The following is a 22,403-nucleotide window of genomic DNA, read 5'->3' as shown; positions in this document are numbered from 1 at the left end:
ACGAAACGAAAGAAAACATTTTTCTTCCCAGCACGAAAGGGAAAACAAAACGAACAAAACAAAAACCTCAAACAAAACCAATAAAATGGATTTATTATATCCTCAGTTAAGTGACTGATGCTATCTAGTTATGTGACACGCTGTAAAATGATAAGCAATTTCAAATAAGTTACAGTGTTAAATCCAGTGCCAGTAATAAATCCCTTAGTTGGAACTCAGTGAAACACACATACACTTCCATTAATCATTTCAATCAGTGTGTGGACACTGCAGCTCCTGGCCTGGCCCTGCCTGTTGTCATGTGAGTCTGGGCCACGTCAGGGTCTGCAACCCAAGGAAATAGGAAAAGGTAAGTGACAACGGCGACTCAGTGTTTATTATTCCATGAAACTAGGTAGTTCCTGTATGCCACCTCCCCAGTTCCTTCTGCACTTTAGGGGATCGAAACGGTGATGAAGAGGTTCATTATCAGTGGGCATATGAGGTAACTCTTCCCCAGCTCACTTGCTGGGGAAGGAGACTTCCCCGGCATTTTTTACTTTCTTTTGAGAGGTATTCATGTCTAGATATATGATTAAGACGTGTCGATATCAAAGGACCGGGTTTCTATAAACTTCGAGGTAGTAATGTACTGAATTTCATAAGCTCACACCCTTGACACTTGAAAACATTAAACCTCTGTACACATTAAGACGAGACCACACACAGCAGATCTGCAAGAACAAACGGAAATCAGAGGTGGGAGGGAATCGCTTTGGTCGTGTTGCCAGGAAACTGACGGCTCTACGTCGTGTTCTTTAGATTCCTATTAGCTCCTTAGCACACTTTACCTACTTTCCTAGTTCCTTCAAGAGAGCACAGACGGACCTGTTCTCCACTACCCTCACTAAAAAGGTGACATCCCTTGCTATGAGGACCCTCGCTTACTGCTTATGGACACCAGCCTTAAGTGCCTGACATTCACTAATGTATTTAAGCCCCACCATAAAGCATAAAGATAGTTACAGTTTTTATGTCATCTTGTGGATGATAAAATGGTTGCCACCCAGATAGGCTGACTCAACCCACACTCTTTTCTTTCTTTTTTTTTTTTTCTTTAATTTAAATTTTAGGTAGTTTAACATACAGTGCAGTACTGGTTTCAGGAGTAGAATTCGGTGATTCATCGCAGCCATACAATACCCACTGCTCATCACTCTTAATCGATGTGCCATTCTTCCACTCTCTCTTACCTTTCCAATGGCCATTTTGTTCGTGAGGATTCCTGAACTGTGTCTTCCCTGAGTCTTCCTCCTATAAAGGTTTCTGATAATTCGCAAAGAGATTAAATGACTTGCTAAAATGTGTACAGTGAGCAAGTGGTGGAACTGAACTTAAATCCAGGCCTTCTGATTCTAAATCCTATTATCTCTAATGACATCACACTACTGGATATAGCTGAAGTTTTCAATTTAGGAAGAACTGGCTCTGAAACAAAATAGCTGGCACTATTTCGCTTCTTTCAGAAATAAATTCCAGATGGATTCAAGAATTAAATCTTGCAAATGAAACCATAAAAGTCCTGGAAGAAAATTTTGGTGAATATTTATGTAATCTTGGAGTGGCAAAGGCCATTCTAAAAATGGCCTTAAAGGAGGAAAGATGGATACGGTAGATTTCACAAAAAAAAAAAAAAAAAAAAAAAAAAGTCCGCATGTGAAAACACTACAAATCAAAAAGAAAAGGCAAACAACTCAGTTTGGGGAAAGCAGTTCTCTCTTTTACTGATAATTATTTTATTCATTCCAAGCATATTGACACTGGGGTCAAATGGAGATTAGCAACAGATAATGCCCCTGCCTTCAGGAAGTTTATAATTGAGAGAAGGGGTCAGATACTGATTGATGAATGTGCAATCGCATGAAACAAAAGGAACATGGTGCTATGATGGCAGGTAGCAGATGAGCCTAATGAAATGATGTCCGCACAATGACAGGAAAGACTTCCTGCGGAGGAATGTTTGAGTGGAGATCAGAAGAGGAGTCTACATCGAAGGGAAGGCAGCAAGGGGGAACGTTCCAGATAGAACAGCATACCCTTAAGGGGAAGAGAGCATGGCCCATTTGAAGACAAAGAGAAGGCCGGTATGACCCAAAGCCAGAGAGTAAGGACGCATATGGGAGGAAGTGGAGAGATAGATGCCAATCACCAATAAAAGGACTAGAGAAGATGAGCAGGTTTACACAGGATGGAAGACCAAAAAGTCAAATTTGGACATGTTTGAGATATTCTAGAATGGTCCAAATAAGTGGTTGGATATAAGGATCCAATGTATGGAGGATAGGACTGATCAAAAGATATAAATTGAAAGTCATTTAATAGATGATAGATAGATAGATATAGATATAGATATAGATATAGATATAGATATAGATATAGATATATAACAATGGCTTCATTAAGCCATGGTCACGAATGCAAACATGCAGGGAGGGAGGACAGAGTAGAAAGAGAAGGGTCCTAGGGCTGAATCTTGAGGAATACCAATATTTAATGATCAAGGAGTGGATGAGCCTACAAATGTAACTGAGAAGATTGAGCCAGTAGGAAAGCCCAGGAGAGTGTGATGTCATGAAAGCAAGGAAAGCCAGAGTTTCAAAAAGGAGAGCCAAAACCAGTGCCAAATGCTGTTTAAAGATCAAATACAATGAAACGAAATAAGCTGGAAAGTACCCACTGCATTTAGGAGCCTACAAGTCACCAAGAACTTTAATAAATGTTTTCCTGGTAGATAACAGGAACAGAAACCATACTGGAGTTGGTTGAAGGGTGAGTGTGTAGGGAGGGAGGAAATTGCAGTAGCTAATAAAGAATATGTTTAACAAATTTGTGAACAGAGGTGAATGAGTGATAACAGAGAGAGATGTGGGATTTAGGAAAGGATTTTTTTGTGATTTATTAATTTACTTTAGATAAGAGAGACTTATGAATATAGCTGTATGAATCCGAGTTTACAAATTTAGTGTGTGCAGCATGGACAACTTTTCTGAATTTTTCTAAAACTGGACATAAGATATAATGTCTTATGTCACCAGATTGGTAGAAATTTGAACTCCATTAATTTATAATGTTATTCTTTCCTCAGTATAGTATCCAAGTTCAGGGTAAGTCCACCCAGGTGTCAGCTGTGCTCCCATGATCTTTCACCAGGAATGCCCCATCTGCCTGTGACACACTCCACAGACTCTACTCCTCTGGATCTGGCTGTTTCCTGAGATCTCCCAAGAGCCAGGACTCCTTGCTCTGGAACCCAAGGAACTCTCCCTGTTATGTTTTCCCTTTACTGTCTTCCCTTATGTAGAAGCATCTTTTTCCTAGTCTGAGTGGTGGGGGCAGGAGCGGAAACCTTACTCCGTCCCCTGGTTCTCTAATACTCCTTTTGGTTCCGCTGTGATCTGGTGGAACCCAAATGAAGAAGACTTAGTGGCATTCTGTTTTCTATCCTGCTTATGCCTTCACTGCAACTAAAATTTATCCAGGTGGTAGTTTTGTTCTCTGCCTTGCAACTAGTCTTACCAAATAGAGAACAAATAGTATAATGTATACTATCTTGTACATTGTTATATCTCCAAGGCTTATAATAGTGTCTGGGAACAATAAGCTTTCAATGACTGTCTGCTTATACAGAAGAAGAAGAAGAAGAAGAAGAAGAAGAAGAAGAAGAAGGAAGAAAGAAGGAGGAGGAGGAGGAGATGAAGAAGAGGAAGAAGAAAAAGGAGGAGGAGGGGGGAGGGGAAGAGGAGGGCAAGAGGAGAGGAAGGAGAAGAAAGGTGGAAGGAGGGAAGGAAAGATGAAAAGATATGAGGAAGGAAGGAAAAAAGGAAGACAAAGATGGGGGGGAGGGAAAGAGACAGAATGGGTTGATGGGTAATAACAGTGTATACTTCACTTCGCATTCCTCACTGTCAAATGTAAGCTGGGAGCTAGCCTCTTACTAGAATCTCCACTCTGTGATCCTTGATTGACGGATGCATTACCTAGAGACGTAAGCTTTACATTTTCCCCACCTACTGCCCCAGGAGACCCAGAAGATCCTTTCCATATAGTCTCTGGCTGGGCTTTTCCCTCTTCATATGGTGACCCTCACATGAATTGGCCTTCCTTTCAATCCAGCTTCTTATTTCTTGCAGAATTCTGTTAATAGTTCTGGCGCTTCACTTGAATGCGACACTTCTGTAGTTTCTAATGGCAATGTAAATTTTTACCTGTGCTGCATTCGTAGGTCATCCCCATCGGGAATCTAGAGGAAGGAGTAAGTAAATACGTAATTTTCATCTTGAATCAGAGTCCGTGTATGTCTTAGCAAACATTCATTCGGCAGCAGTCCTGGAAAGAGAAGCTATGGACTGTCCAGTATAGTCAGTGGACCCTTTGAGAAGGTTGAGGTCCTTTTGCTGTAACTGCAAGTAATTTCATTAAAGCCAGAGCCAACTTGGCCAAAAGAAAGACTGCAGTGTTTCCACTCATGGATGTCTAGGCCTTTTTTCCTTCTCTGCCAGAAAGTGCCCTGAGGCCAAAGGGAAGGGAAAAAGAGACCACTTGTCAGCAGGGAGAGGGTTTCCCTTGCTCTAACCGTGCCCAGGACAACTTGGCCATCAGGAGTGCCTGGGCAGAGAAACATGTTCTTGCACGTGAAGGATGTGTGGCTGGGGGGCCTCTTTAGGTCATCGCTGCTGTCGCTGTCCCACTCCTCTAAGAGAAAAAGGTTTTACAGAATTGGGTGGAGGAGTGCTTGGAATCTTTTCTCATTCTTTTCCTGCTTCAATCTCGCTTAACATCAGGCACTCTCTCTAACCTTTTATGGAAGTAAAACACAGCCGAAACAGTGGTCCTCAGGAGGGCGGCTCCCCGACACCGTGCCCCCAGGAGACACTGGCAATGTCTGGAGACATTTTTGATTATCATGACTGTGGGGGGAATGTTGCTCCTGGCATCGGTGGACAGAGGCCAAGGATGCTGCTAAACATTCTACAAAGCACAGGACAGCATCCCACAAGAAATTATCGGTCCAAATGTCAACAGCGCTGAGGTTGAGAAATCTGGATGTCGATGTAAGTATTCCTTCAAACAATCTCTCGGTGCAAAACCAAAACAAAACAGAAAGGCATGGTGTTGAGTTGGCTTTTGGGTTTTCTTCGGGGCAATGTAGAGAAGGAGAGCTGCGATCTTATTTTTCATCTATTTTACATACAATTCACAATTCTCATATATTTCACAAATGAAGGGGGGATTTATAGCCATGGGGTGTGGAGTCCAGCTTTCACCATGACATGTGGTCAGACTCTCTTTTCCATAATCTCCGCTTCAAAACCAAATTCAAACCTTCCTTGAACATCCTTGGTGAAAAGACATATCCACAGGAATGTATTGTTTGGGTACTTCCTTTTTTTAACCTTACAACCTTAAATATTTTCCTACCACTTTTTGACTTTATAGCTGATTTTTATGGGCGGCTTATACCTGTTCTTTCTTTTTTTTTTAATTTTTAAAAATTTATTTTTGATAGAGAGAGACAGAGCCCAAGTGGAGGAGGGGCAGAGAGAGAAGGAGACACAGAATCCGAAGCAGGCTCCAGGCTCCAGAGCCGTCAGCACAGAGCCTGGCATGGGGCTCAAACTCACAAACTGCGAGATCATGACCTGAGCCGAAGACGGACGCTCAACCGACTGAACCATCCAGGTGCCCCAACCTGTTTCTTCTTCTAAAGCTTTTGTGAAGCTTTGTCCAAAAATAAAAATATATTGATTTAACGTAAGAGTGTTTTTTACTATCATCTCTAAATTATGCAATGTGTGCACTTTTAATTTTCATAGTGGACTGATTTTACTTGTTTCTGAGAATAAGTTTATATTGCTTGACTTAATTTCACAAAAATGCTTATAAAAATTTCCTGTTCTTTTGTGAAGTCCACTTTGAAACGTGAGCACGTCCGTGCTTTATACACAGTCACAACGTCTTCATTAAGAGCACCCAGATGGCTGGGAAGTTACTCAAATTGGGATTTCAAAAAGAACAGTGAATAAATGTTTAACTTCTTTAGAACTGATACCTCAAAGGCAATTTTTAGGACATCTGATCTTTTGTATGCTAAATGTGGCTTATCACTAGGAATTGCATTTGGTTGTAACTGACAGGAATGAATACTGGCTTGAACAGGACAGAATTTTATTTTTTCACTCTTAAAATAGGTCTGGAGACAGGCAGTCTGGGACTGATACAGTATGGTTGGCTCCATACTGTCATCTCCGACTGAAGCTCCTCATTCTGAGTTCCTTTATCCTCAAAGCATGGCTTCTATCCTCAATGTCCCCCAGAGTTCAAGTTGAGGGCTGGAATCCCAACCATCACCTGCACATTCCAGGCCACAGCTGAGAAGGGCGGACAAAAGGGTAACCTTACCTTTCAAGAAGTCTTCCCAGAAATCTCATGTAATACCTCTTTTGTCATCTCATTGGCCAGGGTTTCTTCTCTATGAGGGAGATTGGGAAATGTAGTCTTTTGAGCTGGGTACTTAACCATCACAAATAAGATTAGAACTCTGCTACTAATGAGAAAGGCTTTTATAAGTTAATTTTTTTTTTAACTCTTGTTTGGGAGTTCACTCATTTTCATTGATTTCCTCTGACACTCCTTTCCCACCCCTCACCCCTCCCATGGTTTTGGATTTCCATAGAATCCTGAGGATTCCATAGGTTTGAAAATTATTAGCTAAGATCATTTCTAAGGTACATGCAAATTTTAAAATTCTGATTCTTTAATTTTGTTTATTTCTAAGATAGCTGATGTCTAAAGGATCACATTTCTCTATTGATGTGCTTTTGAAAATTGTGGTTGCCAAATATAAGTGTAAAGGATCAATCTTTTAATTAATTTTCCTCTAGCCGAGCATTCCATATTCATGAAACATTAGCTCCTCTTTCCCTCTAGTCTCTACCAAGTTCTGAAAATGGATAAAGATGAATTAGATTTTGCCCCAATACACTGTTGAAGAAATCTTTTCCTTTCTTTCTTTCTTTCTTTCTTTCTTTCTTTCTTTCTTTCTTTCTTTCTTTCTTTTCTGTTTCCTCTTAGCATGTGTAAACAAACTGGTGGAGAGAGAGTGGCTGGAGTGGCTGGAGAAAGAGTTATTTGCCCTGAAATTAGCTAGGTTGCATTTGATCGAATCCTGTGTTTTCTGGATTATTTGTAAGGTACATTTTGTTCCCCCTATAGCTCCAAAAGAATTTTGATTCTGAATCAGAATTAGTAAATTCTGATCACTAACATACGAAGGTATAGGAAGGACATGAGTATTGAGAACACACTCCCTTATACACCAATATTGTTTCTGCCACTTAATAGTTGTAAGGTTATAAACAAATGAATTATCCTTAAGGTTTCTTCATTGATAAAATTAACAATAATACCTATCTTGTTGATTTTTAGAGTTAAATGAAATAATGCATTCTTGGTGCTTTATAAATGTTAGTTTCCTTTTAGAGAGTAAAAGTTACTTACATGACTAAGTAAGACTTAGGCTCCTTCTTTGGATGTGAAGAACCAGGGCGGGATGGGTGTATAGAAGAAATCAGAACTATTGAGATGGCTTGGTCTGGGAATTCACGTCAAGGAATCAAGGAGGCAACCACTGTAGGACACAGGTTCACATATTTAGTTTCACTCTCACATATAGCACTAGTCTTATGCACGCACACGCACACATACTAAGTAAATATGAAACATGAAGCATCACAGACACGTGACAGAAGAAAAGAATCTATATTTTCTAGAATAATACTCTGGTCACGATTCTAACATTTCTTGGCTTCAAAAAGTGGCATTTGTCTGAACTAGGTTTATCCTTGGCTCTTTCATGAACACAGCCGTCCTGGCCAAAGGCTAAATTATGAATCTTCAAGTCTGACTTTGGCAAGCACCTTCCTTTCAGCACCTTCCTGACTGCCAGAATGGGGTGGGGGGAAAGGATGAGGAGGTATTGACCAAAAAAATAGAAAAGCCTGCACTTGGACATCACTACCAGCTTCAAGGATGTGAGGGGAGGCTTCTGAACACATCAACCTGGGATACAGAGTTCCTATTTTCAGGAGCACTGCCTTAAGAGAAAGCTTCTAAACATGTTCACTTTCCTCATGAGATGATAGCTGATCAAAATACCTCCTCCAGACCCAGCGTAGAGGGAGATCTATTACTACTCCTGTAAAAATAATAAACTTCTGTTATGAACACATCTGTTGAGAGAATCACAACGTATACTTTCTGCAGCAGCTTTTTATTATTTATTTATATTATTTATTATCTCTCTTCATGTATCCCCTTCCTTCACTTACCGCCCTTTCTATTTGCAACCCATTTCATAAGTCCTGTCTGCATAACACCTGCAATCTCCATCTCCAACTTTGCCGACTATGAGCGTTTAATCCTCTGAAAAGCTCAGCTGGCCCCAGGGTCTGCACCAGTCTGAGAGACCCGAAGTGGTTTTGCCCCCTTGTTCCTACTATTCGATGCCTGGGTTGATTTACTTACGTGTTTGGGTGCTTAACTTTGTTTCCTGACTGGCAGTCCAGCTCCTCTTAAGTCTTTAGTAAGTTCAGTGAATTAAACTTCAGCAAGTTGTACTAAAGCCTTGTCACTGCTGACCGAGACTAGATGTCTTTCACCAGGGGCTATCACATCCTTACCCCACACCAGGCTTTCTGGCTGAAGTTTACCCCAAATACTTCCTCTCACTGGAGGCTTGTGAATTTCTATTGTCTGAACTGTCACTTGGACCACGTTGTCTTCCCTATTACTGTTGCTCGAATCTGAAACAGGTCTGCTGAGCCTCTTTGGATGGTTGGTCATGCCCTTTGGGAACAAATTTCACAGAGGAGTTAGACTTTCTAACATCAGCCAAACCTGTCTGTGTGGCCAAGGCCAGCATATCTTGGTCATACCCCATGACCTTGAAGAACAATGCTCATTATAGAATGGTTGCATTTGAACAGTACAATTGTGTGATGAAAGATTAGCATGGACATTAGACTCCAAAAGAATACCAGATGAAGCTTATTTTGAATGCTCCCTTCATACCTAGGTTAAATTTTAACATATTTTTAGGTTGGCTTCTGGGCTCTGTTTTTTATTCTCCTGGGTTTTTAGTCTATTGGTGTATCTTTACCATGCTATTATAATTATTACAACCTTAAAAACATGTTTTAGTGTATTGCAGAAAACCTTTCTACTATTACTTTATGCCAAAAACTTTTTGGTTATGTTGATTTACTTGAGCTTAATTATTTTGGAACATGCTTTCCTTTTTTGGTCATTTTCGTATTTTGGCATTTCCTTCTGAATGCTAAGAAAATTTCTCAAACTTTTATCATGTATTCGATCTGATGCAATGTTGATTCTGTTATTCTCTATACCTAAAGTCGTTTTAAAAGTCATAAATCAGGAGATCCAAGATGGAATGAAGAATGTGACTAAATCAAATTGTAATATACATACATACATACATACACACATATACACACACACAGATTGTACCACAAATACATAAAATAACCTCAGTGCAGGTGGGAGCAAAGTCACTAAACTAAGTACCTCCTATGTTCCTGTGGAAATAATCAGAGTCTATAAGACTAAAAGGAACTGTACATAAGTACCGTATTCTAACCGATATACTTGTTCCCCTTTGGGTATGAGTTAACACTTCTAATACCACTATACGTGTATACTGGTATCGAACAATTATGTTAATGGATGGCATATGGTGGATGCCAAATTTGCCCTGATGGATATTATAGATACACAGAAAAAGGATGCTAGAATGATCTATGTGGTAATGGACTAGATTAGGGGCATCAATATAAACTCATGTTTGGCTTAAAACAGACACATAAAGCCACATGTGGAAATATTTATAGATATGTGTATATATTTGGATCAGTATACACATGTATATTATTGCTCTGTCAGCTAAGAAGGCCTAGAAGAAATGACGCCCCAATGGCAATAAACATTCCTAGGGCCCAGATCTTGGTTTCTAATACATTTCTCATAAAAGAAACCAGGGCTTCCAGAAGAAATAGTTAGCTCTTGGACCCGAGAAGGAAACATATGAGATGACTCTGGAACAACTTGTAGTGTCAGAAAGTAAGGAAATGATAGAGGCTGCAATGATGGAAGTATGCAAAAGGGACATGGGAGTCAACTTAAAGAGGTTCCGATGGCCAAAGCCAGAATATTTGAGCAACAAAATAAAAAATAAGTAAAGTAGTATTGGATTATAACCCAAGTATAAAGGAACTATCTATGACACCACAATGATTTAAATAGATGATTGATTGAATAAATAAATAAATATGGAAGACCAAACAAATTACTCATGCAGAAAAATTCCAAATAATTTACGTAGAAACTCTGCCTTCAAGGAGATGGAACAGAAATCCCCATTTCTTGAGTGTGGACTGCACATTGTGACTTCCTTCCAAAGAGTGTAGTATGGATGGGGGGAAAAAGAACTTCCCAGTGGAAAAGTCTGTACGGACAACTTCAGCCAGGTGAACAAAGTCAGTATCAGCAGTCATAAATCATGTTGGTTTGTTTTCATGATGTGATAGTTTGAAAGTGGCACTTTATCCTTGTGATCTTCCTCTCCAAAACAAATAACCCTAGTCTAACCAGTAGGGAAAAAAATCAGCTAAATTCCAATTGAGGTACATTCTATAAAATGCCTGACCAGTAGTTCTCAAAACTGTCAAAGTCATCAAAAAGAAGAAAGTCTTAGAAGCTGTCATAGGCAAAAGGAGTCCAAGGACACATGAACTAAAATTATTATAGTATCCTGAGTGGGATCCTAGAACATAAATTGGTCCAAGGAATTGGTAAACCTAAGGAAATTCAAATAAATTATGGATGTGAGTTAAAAATGTTATATCAGTACTGTTACATCAATTATGACAAATGCACCATATAATGCTAAGTGTTAATAATAGGAAAAACTCAGTGTGGGGTATATGGGAATTCCTTGTACTATCTTTGCAATTTTTCTGTAACCCAATATTGTTTTTAAAAACAGTGTTTATTTTTATAAAGTTACCATGGCATTTTTTTCTCCGCATTTTTTAAAACGTTGTCAGTTCTCTTATCATCTCAGCTGCATCTTTCTCTATTTTTACATACAGTTTTGTTTTATTTGATTTCCTTGTGAAAGATACCAGATGATATTTAAAATTTCAACCCATTTCCTGTAAGTTTTAAAACTTCCATTTCTAACCAAAATGAAATAATAGGGACTAGATTTATTCTCCAACTTGAAACAAACAAAAGGCAAAAACAGACTTTACACGAGACAATATTTAAGACACTAGACATCAACAGTGAGGAACAAGGATCCCTAAGAGATGGAAAACAAATCAAATGAACACTATAATTGTCCAAGCTTACTGCCTTGAGAGAGCATTTAACTATCAGAACAAGAAAATGAAGCCAGGTGAAGCATGGTAGGCTCCTTGAATTGAGGGCACAGAGCTGAAAGTCCAGATAGAATAAGAGGGGTGCCCGGGTGGCTCAGTTGGTTAAGCGTGCAGCTGTTGATTCAGGCTCAGGTCATGATCTTGCAGTTTGGAATCAAGTCCTGCATGGGGATCCATGCTGAGAGTGTGGAGCCTGCTTGGGATTCTCTGTCTCTTCCTCTCTCTGTCCCTCCCCCCTCTGTCTGTCTCTCTCTCTCAAAATAAATGAATAAACTTAAAAACAAAACAGTAAAACAATGAGAGTTTGTAGGACTGAGTACTGGAGAATAGAAAACTGCACTGACAGAGAACATTGGAGATCTCCACAGGTCCCTTGCATGGTCAGCAGAACATACAGCACCATGTGAAAAAGAAAATATTTGACCTTGGGGAAAGAAAATTCAAAAGAATGAGAGGAAACAGTACCTGCTACTCATAATGGGCTTGAAGAAGTGCCTGTTTCCAACGTCTAGACTAGAAAACTTTATGATTAATGGAGAGTTGGATAGAGTGCTAAGAAGGTTCTTGACTAGTAGTGGGAAATAATTATAACTAGATGAGATTCTGCTCTGGTCCTGCCTAGAAAATCATATTAGCAAAATCAAAAGGATCAAATTATTTCTGAATTATTTAACTGCATCCTAGAGCAAAGCTCAAGAATCTTCATAGGAATACAAAAATATCCAGTGTTCAATAAGGCAAAATTCACAATATCTGGCATCCAAACAAAGGTTGCCAGATATACAAAAAGGCAAGGAAATATGACCCATGGTGAAAAGAAAAATAGTCAGTTGAAACCAGTTGCATAGAATTAGCCAAAAAAGACACTGAAACGGCAATAATTGAATTCTATATGTTCAACATATGAAACAGAGACAAGGACATGATTTTTTAAATTGAAAGAGAACCTCTAAAGATGAAAACTAAAATATGTAGGATGTTAAGCACATGGATGTGATTAATGGAAGACTAGATACTGCAGAAGAAAAGATGATCGAGTTTGAAGACAAGCAATAGAAACTCTTACTATTAAATACACAAAGAAAAATTAAATGCGTGAGGTATCATGAAATAGCTGGTAGATGTAATTAAGCCTCTGAAGGTGAAGAGAGATGGGGAACAGAAAAAGTGAAAGAAATTGGGGCTGAATGTTTTCCAAATGTGATGAAAATGATAAGTTCTTAGCTTCAAGAATATGAAAAAATCCATGAAGAAAAACTATGTCAAAGCCTGTCATAATTAATTGCTCAATACCAATGATAGAGAGTACTTAAAAGCAGGCAGAGAAAACCGTGTTATGTACAGAGGAACAAAGATGGTGGATGCTTTCTTAAAAACAGTTTAAGCAAGACACTGAAGCAGCATCTTGAAAGTAGTGGAAGAGAAGGCTGTCAATCTAGAATTCTCTACCCAGAAAAAAACAATCTTTAAAAAAGGAAGGAAAAATAAAGATTTTTCACATACAAGAGTGAGTGAAGAACTTACCATCAGCAGACCCACGATACAAGAAATGATAAAGGAATTCCATCAGGTGGAAAAAAAAAAAATTATACCAGATAAAAACCTACGTCTATGCGAAGGAATGAAGAGGAATGGAAATAAGGTTTTCCCTATTATACGAAAGTAGAGTGTTAATCTGCAAGTGAAAATGGCATAAAGTATCTCCTGGCTTTCCAAAAATTCACATTATGCCACTTCACTTTTAGGAACTCCCTGAGTACAGTGATGTTTGTTTTTGTTTTTGTTTTCGTCAAAGTGGAAACCCTTTTTGGATTTAATGTAGTTAGCCAAAACAGTAGGCCTTTCCTAAAAGCAAAGCGGTAGAACGCAAACTTTTGGAGGGCGGGGATACACGTCCTAACCACGCAGGTGATTATATATTATTTTTTAAACTGTTTAAGCAAAACTATAATGTTGTATTCTGCAGTAAACAAGGTACGTCTTGATAAAATATATTACAAAAATAGCGCAAAGGCCAGGAGGGAGGAAATGGAAGTATACTATTGCAAAGTTATTTTACTCTATGTGAAGTGGAACAAAACTGCATGAAAGTAGCCTATAATAAGTTGAAAATGTATATTATAAAGCCTGAAGTAAACCCTAAAATAACAAAATAAACAAATACAGCTTATAAACCAATAAAGGAGTTGAAATGGAATCCTAAAAGTAGTCAGTTAATCCAAAAGAAGGCAAAAAACAAAGACGGAAAAAGGAACAAAGAACAAATGGGAAGATAACAGACTTAAATGTAGCCTAACCAAGGGTTAAGTGTAAATGGTCCCAACACTCCAATTAAAGGACACTCTCAGGTTGCATTAAAATATACTGCTAATAAGAAGCAAACATTGAATATAAAAACACAAAGAGGTTGCAGCCACTCTGGAAAACAGTGTGGAGGTTCCTCAGAAAATTAAAAATAGACCTACCCTATGACCCAGCAATAGCACTGCTAGGAATTTACCCAAGGGATACAGGAGTCCTGATGCATAGGGGCACTTGTACCCCAATGTTTATAGCAGCACTCTCAACAATAGCCAAATTATGGAAAGAGCCTAAATGTCCATCAACTGATGAATGGATAAAGAAATTGTGGTTTATATACACAATGGAGTACTACGTGGCAATGAGAAAGAACGAAATATGGCCCTTTGTAGCAACGTGGATGGAACTGGAGAGTGTGATGCGAAGTGAAATAAGCCATACTGAGAAAGACAGATACCATATGGTTTCACTCTTATGTGGATCCTGAGAAACGTAACAGAAACCCATGGGGGAGGGGAAGGAAAAAAAAAAAAAAAGAGGTTAGAGTGGGAGAGAGCCAAAGCATAAAAGACTCTTAAAAACTGAGAACAAACTGAGGGTTGATGGGGGGTGGGAGGGAGGGGAGGGTGGGTGATGGATATTGAGGAGGGCACCTTTTTGGATGAGCACTGGGTGTTGTATGGAAACCAATTTGACAATAAATTTCATATATTGGAAAAAAAATAAATAAAATAAAATAATAAAATAAAATGCCAAAAAAAAAAAAAACCCACAAAGAGGTTGAAAATGAACAGATGGAAAAGATATACCATGGTAATAATAAGAAGAAAAAAGTTGAAGTGGCTTGGGTAGAATCACATGAAGCAGATTTCAAGGAAAACTTTATCAACTATAAAAAAGATCATTTCATATTAATAAAGGGTTCAATTTATTTTATGAAGAAGGTATAATAATCCTAAACATTTGCGCACCTAAAAATAGAGCTTCAAAATATAGGAAGCAAAATTTGATAGAAGTGCAAGGAACAACAGACAAATTCACAATTAGAGCTGGAGATTTCTATACCTTTTGCTCCATAATGTAGGGAACAAGTATATACAAAATCGGTAAGGATATAGAAGACTATCAACCAACTTAACCTAATTGACATTTACAGGATACACCACACAGCAACAGAAAACATATTAGCTTCAAGCGCATGTAGGTCCTTTATCAAGATAGAATATATTCACGGCCACACAACAAGACTCAATAAATTTAAAAGCATTAAAGCGGTAGAGGCATCAAAGGTAGGAGGACCGTAGGCTTGTTTTGTCCCACAAACACCACGACATAACCATCAGATCACCCTAAATACCTCAGAAATGGCCCTGAAGACTGACAGAACAAATTCCACTGCTAAAGGGAGAGAAGAGGCCACACTGAAGAAGGTAGGAAGGGTGGAGACATGGGTTAGGAAGAAACAGATTGCAGGTGCTCCGGAGGAGAGGGAGCCATGGTCGTGGAGAAGGGCAAGAGAGAGAGAGAGAGAGAGGAACACAGAGGAGAATACACAAGGAGAACATTTCCCTAAAGCCATTGGCTTGGAAAATGAGAAGGGCTGAATAAAGTGGTTCTTGCAATCAGCAGGGCTTAAAGCCTGGAAATTTATTTATTTATTTATTTATTTATTTATTTATTTATTTAAAGCATGTTTAAGCGGTGGCGAGGGGGAGAGGGAGAGAATCGTAAGCAGGCTCCACACTCAGTGCATACCATGTGAGGCTTGAGCCCACAACCCTGGGATCGTGACCTGAGCCAAATCAAGAGTCAGAGTCTCAACTGACTGAGCCACCCAGGCGCCCCCATAATAGAAAGATATTTTTAACAATTTTGAATTCTTTGGAACATAAATAACACTTCTAAATAACTCAGCAATTGGGGGAAAATCAAAAGAAAAATTATATTTTTAACTGAAGAAATGAAAACACAGCATGTTGAAATATGTAGAATGTCACTGAAGTAGTGTTTAGGGTAGAATTTGTCGTATAAACAAACTATATTATGAAAAGAGCAAAGCTGTCATGTCAGTGATCTCTGTTCCAAACTCAAGAAACTAAAAAAATGGGAACAAATAAAACCCAAAGTGAAAAGAAAAGGTGATAATAAAGATCAGAGCAAAAATCAATACTTTAGCGTACAGATAAACATTATATAAAATCACTAAAACCAAAACCTGGGTCGTTAAAAAAAAAGTAATAAAATTGGTTTACCCTAGACTAGAAAAGAAGAACGTGAAAATTACCAATATTACAAAGAAGGTAATATCACTACAAAATCCACAGATATTCAAGGATCATAATAGTATTATGAACGATCTTATGCCAATATGCCAATACTTGATCAATTTGTATCAATTGGATGTTTCATTGAAAGACACAACCACAAAACCTCATTTAAAAAGAGACAGATAGAAGAGAACTTTTGGAAGTGTGTCCTGAGGACCATCATGGACCCGCTCACCAGCAAAACCAAGCATAAGTGGGGAAAATTATAAAGGACACCCAACAACTTTAAGCCCCTGGAAATTGTCCTAAGGGAATATAGCAAGTGAAGAAAGATGTACTCAAGAAAATCTACTGACTCTTGCTAAGAATAGCAGGAGTCTGTGGTGCTTGAGACATGACTGGCTCCTTCCTCTTGTCCACTGTACCTCAGTTTGATAAAGTTTCACTCTGTGCAGTTGTGGTCAATATGATAGAACTCCTTTCCCAAAGATCAAGGGCTATGGTATCTCCCTGGAAGAAGCAGTTTGCCAACATTTCTCATCCCTCCCATTCCATGTTACAGAGGCAAGATTCCAGACGTGTGAAGCCGAGAAGCTGGAGGCTGCCTTCCTTCACCCAGCCTCCACTCATAGGGTAGAGACTCTACTCCAGGCATGGAAGGTTGAAACTGTTCCATGTATGCTTGAGAAGGGTGTGTATTCTGCTATTGTTGGATAGAATGTTCTGTATATGTCTGTTAGGTCCATTATTCACAGCCATTGCTTCCTTATTGATTCTCTTTCTGGATGATCTATCCATTGCTGAGAGTGAGGCATTGAAGTTTCCAACTATCATTGTATTACTGTTGATTTCTTCTTTTAGGTTCGTTAACTTATGCCTTACATATTCAGATGCTTCCAGGTTGGGCACGTAAATATTTTAAACTGCTGTATCTTTTTGATGTACTGACCCCTTTATCGTTATATAATGACCTTCTTTGTCTATTTTTACCATTTTTGTTTAAAGTCTATTTTGTCTGGTATACGTATTGCTACCCCTGCTTTTTTGGGTTATCATTCACTTGAAATCTTTTTCCATCCCTTCACTCTCAGTCTATGTGTGTCTTTAAGGCTAAAGTTAGTCTCTTGTAGGCAGGATATTGTTGGCTCTTTTTATTTTATCCGTTTCAGCCATTTAATATCTTTTATTGGAGAATTTATTTCTTTTATGTTTAAAGGAGTTATTGGTAGGTAAGAACTTACTATTACCATTTTGTTGATTGTTTTTTGGTTGTTTGGTAGATCTGTTGCTCCTTTGCTGTCTTTGTTTTTGTGTTTGTATGGCATTTGATATCAAATGCTTTGACTTCCTTATTGTGTTCTTTTGTGTAATTATATAGAATTTTCCCTTGTGGTTACCATGAGACTTACAGAAAATATCTTACATTTATAACACCCCATTTTATTTTTTATTAAAATAATTTTTTAATGTTCATTTATTTTTGAGAGACAGACAGACAGAGAGCGAGCAAGGTAAGGGCAGAGAGAAGGAGACACAGAATCCAAAGCAGCCTCCAAGCTCTGAGCTGTCAGCACAGAGCCCGATGCGGGGCTCAAACTCACGGACAGTGAGATAATGACCTGAGCCGAAGTCAACGCTCAACAAACTGAACCACCCAGGTGCCCTTATAACACCCTATTTGAAACTGATAACAGCTTAACTTCAGTAGAATTTATCAACTTCACACTTTTCCTCCTCCTCCCCCTCATGTTTTAGGTTATTGCTGTTACAATTTACATGGTTTTTTTTAATTGTGTAACTAATAACAGATTATTATAGTTATGGTTGTTTTTGCTACGTTCTTTTTTTTAACTTTAAAAATAAAGCTGTAAGTGAGTGATGGACCACTAATACCATATTGCAGAATCTAACTGTGACTATGTGTTTACCATTACAAGTGAGATTTGCATTGCCTTTTTATGTTTTTATGATGTTAATTAGCATTTTATTTCTGCTCAAAGAACTCCCTTTAGCATTGTGTAAGGCCGGTCTGGTGGTAAAGAATGCTCTCAACTTTTTTTGTCTTTTTTTTTGTCTTGTCTGGGAAAGTCTTTATCCTTCTTTGTTTCTGAAGCATAGCTTCATCCAGTATGGGATTCTTGGTTGGCCATTATTTTCTTTCAATATTTTGAATGTGTCATTTCATTCTCTCCTGGCTTGAAATGTTTCTGTTGAGAATTCTGTCAATAATCTTACAGGGGATCCATCTCCTGTTACTTCTCTCTTTTCTCTTGCTGCTCTTAAAATTCTTTCTATATCTTTGACTTCTGACAGTCTAATTATAATGTGTCTTGATGTAGCCCTATATAGGTTCAACCTATCTGGGGTCCTCTGAACCCCATGTATTTGTAGGTCTATTTCTCTCTCCAGGTTCAAGAAGTTTTTGGCCATTTTTGCCTTAAATACATTTTCTGTCCCTTTCTCTTACTCTGAAATTCCTATAATGAAAATATGGATTTTTTTCATCATGTCCCATAATTCCCATAGGCTTCTTCCCCCTTCTTTATAGTTTTTCTCTTTTTGCTCTTCCGACTAGGTAATTTCCAATGTCCTATCCTCCAGATCACTGATTCTTATGTATGATCACAGCTCCTTTTCAAACTCTTTATTGAATTCTTCAGTTCAGGTATGGTATTTTTCAACTCTAGGATTTCTGTTTGTTTTTGATGGTAGCTATTTCCTTGTCAAACTTTTCGCTCATGCATTGTTTTTCTACCGTTGTTTAGCTACCTGTGTTTTCCTGTAGTTCACTAAACTTCCTCAAGAGGATTATCCTGAATTCTCTGTCTGACAGATTCATTTCTTTCAGAGATGTTACCGGAGCTTCATTAGCGTCCTTTAATGGTGTCATATTTACCTAATTTTTTGTGATCCTTGATTGCTTATATTGGTACCTGAGCATCTGAGCAATGGGACTCCTCTTCCAGGCTTTACAGATTTGCTTCGCAGAGTCAGTGCTTTACCAGTCAGCTCAGTTTGGGTTTCTGGATGTGCTGGTTAATTAGCCGCTGGTTAATGTCTTTGGGCAAAGGGGGTTGCTAATATAGTGCATTTTGGGGCAAGGCAACTGGTCAGGTTCTGAGAAAAGGAATGGGAGTATCTGCCGGTGGCTGAGAACAGTTGGATAGGACTGCTGGCTTGGTTCCCTACCCAAGTGAGACTGCAGAGTAGGCTCTGTGTTTGCCTGGATTCTTTGGTCAGGATCCAAGTTGGCAGATCTCCATCTCACCTAATTCCCTGGTCAGAGTGCATCCCAACCTGGTTCCATAGATGAGCAAAGCTGCTGGTTGGTTTTACTGTTTGGACGCTGCAGGTATAAGTTTGGTCTGCCAACATCCTTATGCTAGTTATTGCAAGCCTCTCCCCCTTTCTCTCTCACAGTCAGATTCCCAGTAGTTGAACCCCCATGGTGTGAGATCAGAGCTGGGTCTTCTGTAAAGAGACTCTCATGATGATGGGAGTTGGTGGCCCCCCATTTTTTCCAACTGGAAAAACTGTAGGCTCGAGGGAGACTTCTTTGCATGGTGCTGTGCTGGCCAGGGGAGGGGCCATGCAGTCAACATTGAGCTACCTCTCTTATCCTTCTAAGGCAATCTATCTTAGTCTTTGTGGTGCAAGGGGTGCTTCAGTTTCACTACTGTGTTCTAAGATTCTCTCAGTGGTGTCTTGTGCTTGAATAGTTGTTCCTCCTTCTTCTTCTTCTTCTTCTTCTTCTTCTTCTTCTTCTTCTTCCTCTTCTTCTTCTTGGGAGCAAACTCAGCAACAGCTTATGTTGCCATCTTGGTGACAATAGTCAATCTAGGCCTCCACTTCTTTCCTTCATGTTAGCAGCTAGAAGAGGGCTTCTGCTGGTATTCACTTTAATTCTGCTACCTCTGGCTCTTCTCTCCATATGGAGATCTGCTAAATAGTTATCAACTCCACAGGCATAAAATCTAAAACCAATTCTTCAAAACTTGTGATGAGTAGGTGGCCCCTTTCTCTAGGATCCAGCCCTCGGGCAATTCCCCCTAATTGCTCCATGCCAATTGTCCAGCAGTGCTGGCAGGGAGGACTTGGAGGGAGGACCGTGCTGACTCCACAGTCTTCCCCAGAAGCACAACAGAATCTTGTTTTGTGGGAAATTATTAATTGCTTACCAGGTTGCCAGGCACTTATGTAGGCACTTTGAATGTCAGCCATTGAATCCCTAAAACAACTCTGGTACTGTTCTAGAACACCCTGTTGAAAAAGGGACACAAGCAAATCCAAGCTGCCGTTTGTTTATTCCAAATGCAACTTTTTTTCCCTATGCTACTTGCCTTTTATATTTAACAATTATTTGAGCAAAATGAAAGATGTTTTTTTCCAGGCCTGAAAACTGGCTGATCTTTTTTAGAATGGATGTCCAAATGTAGATATAACATATATCTATATCTATATCTATATCTATATATATCTATATCTATATCTATATATATCTATATCTATATATATATATATACACACACGCACCTGAACATTGTTAAATATGTATGAGCATTATTGTGTGTATGTGTGTGTATATATTTATATACACACATACATATAGATACATACACATACGTATATATGTGTGTATATATATATATATATATATAATTTTTTATGTTTATACTTTGGCTGAAAGCTTCACCTCTCTTTCTGACCACTAGAAATAAAGAATTATCACATATATCTTCTTCAAAATTAAAAAGAAACACCAAACAAACCCCACAAAAGACAAAATCCTTTGTGTTTTAGGGTATAGAGTCAGTTTAGTTGGGAGAGTGTTGAACATAGTGAAGAATTCCTATATCTTCTGGGTGGTCTAGGCAAGGTACTTCACTTTCCTGAACTGGAGATCCATCTGACAAGTCACAATATTCAGTTGGACAACTTCTAAATTTCTTCCTGTCTCTGATAGTCAATAATCCCAGTCACTTATAGATCTTCTGCAACATGTACAGTCATCACCCAAGTGCAGATGACCCCCCTCCTCCCATGCTCAGCTTGATGAGTGGTCAGTATTAGCTTCTGGCTTGGATTCTACTTGAAAGAACACTTGGAATGCAGATAGATCTAAACTTTTAGAGATCTGGATTGCTGAAGACGATGAAAGGGCTTTCTTGAGGTTCTTTCAATGTTATTAAGAAATGACAATGCTAATTAATTCATTGGCATGATTTGCTACCTAATGAGATGATTGCACTCTGATGCACTGAGCCTGTGAGACTTGCTAACCTCAGGGTTCTTATAATTTAGTTTTACCTCCTGCTGACTCACATTTTTCTAATGGCTTGAATCAGCTCTCATTTTAACTCCTTTGCATTTTCTCTAATTTTCCTGCTGCAACACTTCCTGCCTCCATCTTCAAGACAAAAGATGGGGGATTTTTAACTGGAGAAATGGAGAACTGCTGAATGAGTAGGCAATTAGTTGCTGAAGGATGTGCCAAGTGTCATTGAAAATAGAATTTTCCCCAGATTTGCAGGAAGGGATTTGGTTGCACAGAGTGCTTCTCCACAGTGGTGATTTCGGCTATCATATTGCCAGGTCTGTAAATAGGCACCTGAACTTCATATTCTTGGATCAAAACCTAAAAGTCTGCATTTTATTGTATTAAGCATGTCTTCGAATTTAGTTTCAAGTTTTATTGATTTACTGCTTGATTAGGAATCCTGAAAAATGGCTACATCTCCTTTACTATTTTGTAAAAATCATGTTAGTGATCTCTGTAGACAGATAAATGGTCCCTAAATATTATTGCATTTTTGTATTTTGGAATCAGTGAGCATCTATCCTCTTGTGAGGACAGAAATAGTCAAAAAAGAAGACCAACGTTCCTTAACAACCTAAATAATTTTAGAGATAAAAAAATAGCCTTGGAAATGGTAGCCATCTCACTTTATAGATGAGGAAACCAGATGCTGAGACTTTGAATGTCATGTTCAAAGTCGCAGAGCTGGTTATGAAATAGAGCCACACCTAGGGTCTCTTCAATCTAGTGCTCCTGTCCCCAAACCACATAGTCTATCCAACCAGGGTCACTGTCCTGGTGGACCAGAAAAGCAGGGGTGGCCACTAGAGTAGGTAGGCCTAGAGGACAGAGTGCTGAACCAAAGATTATTTTTGAGGCTTAAGATCTAATGGAACTTTCCTTGCTATTTTTCAGACTTGCTTGGATCCATGACTGCTTCCTTCTTTTCTATTTCTTCCTTGTAGAATGGGAATATCTATCTTATGGCTGTCTCCCCATTGTATTTTGGAAGCAGATAACTTGCCTTCTGATTCATAGGTTCAC

The 22,403-nt window shown here is 38.8% G+C and overlaps 1 pseudogene; it reads left to right on the top strand.

Annotated features, from left to right (window-relative positions):
• Positions 1-22,403, top strand: part of LOC122218352 — a 98,479-nt pseudogene that overhangs the window by 50,382 nt on the left and 25,694 nt on the right.

The sequence above is a fragment of the Panthera leo genome, chromosome B1, assembly GCF_018350215.1.
Source record: "Panthera leo isolate Ple1 chromosome B1, P.leo_Ple1_pat1.1, whole genome shotgun sequence".
In the NCBI taxonomy this organism is placed as follows: Eukaryota; Metazoa; Chordata; class Mammalia; order Carnivora; family Felidae; genus Panthera; species Panthera leo.
The sequence above is the reverse complement of the archived record's forward strand: the minus strand, read 5'-3'. Positions and strand labels throughout refer to the sequence as shown.